The sequence below is a fragment of the Orycteropus afer genome, unplaced genomic scaffold (assembly GCF_000298275.1).
Source record: "Orycteropus afer afer isolate SDZICR_OR568_19922 unplaced genomic scaffold, OryAfe1.0 scaffold00391, whole genome shotgun sequence".
Classification (NCBI taxonomy): domain Eukaryota; kingdom Metazoa; phylum Chordata; class Mammalia; order Tubulidentata; family Orycteropodidae; genus Orycteropus; species Orycteropus afer.
In genome coordinates this window covers 2606000-2607151 of record NW_006921978.1, presented here as the reverse complement: position 1 = coordinate 2607151, position 1152 = coordinate 2606000, and positions in this window count along the sequence as shown.

Sequence of the window (1152 nt, the reverse complement as noted above, 5' to 3'; positions counted from 1 at the left end):
AAAGGAATGTCATATATGGGAAAAGGAAAAAGGCCATTAAAAAGACAGTAGAGGAATAAAACACCAAAATGGTTGTCAGAAGAGGCTCTGAAAATTGCTCTTGAATAGAGAGTAGCTAAAGTGAACGGACAAAATGAAGAAGTAAAAGAGCCGAATAGAAGATTTCTAAGAGTGAATTAAAACAAAGTAAACTATTACAATGAAATGTGAAAAGACCTGGAATTAGAGAACCAAAAGGAAATAACACATTTGTCATTTCTCAAGCTAAAAGAACTGAAGAAAAAATTCAAGGCTTGAGTTGAAATATGGAGGGATCCTATGGGCAAAATATTGAACAATGCAAGAAGCATCAAAAGATGGAAGGAATACTCAGAGCCACTGTACCAGGAAGAATTTTTCAGTGTTCTACCATTTCAGGAGGTAACATGTAATCAAGAACCAATGGTATTGAAGGAAGAAGTCCAAGCTGCACTTAAGGAATTGGTCAAAAATAAGGCTCTAGAAATTGACAGGATACCCTGTGAGATGTTTCAATAAATAGATGCAATGCTGGAGGCTATCTGGTGAACCAACTGAAAGAAATAGATATTTGTGCCCATTCCATAGAAAAGTAATCTAACAGAATGTGGAAATCAGCAACCAAACATCATTAATATCACACATTAGCAAAATTTTGCAAAAGATAATTTAAAAATGGTTGCAGCAGTATATTGACAGAATACTTCCAGAAATTCAAGCTGGATTCAGAAGAGGGCATGAAACAGGGATATCATTGCTGATGTCAGAAAGTAAAGAATGTTAGAAAGTAAATTAAAGAATGTTAGAAAAGATATTTACCTGTTCTTTATTGACTATGTAAAGACATTCAACAGTGTAGATCATCATAAATTATGGATAACATTGAGAAGAATAAGAATTCCAGAACACTTAATTGTGATCATAAGGAAACTACATAGACCAAGAAGCTGTTGTTTGAACAGAACTAGGGGATACTGCATGGTGTAAAATCAGAAAGGGAGTGTGTCAGGGTTGTATCCTTGCACCGTACTTATTCAATCTACATGCTGAGCAAATATTCCAAGATGCTGGACTATATGCAGAGGAAAGCAGCATCAAAATTGGAAGTGGAAGACTCATTAACAACCTGTGAGA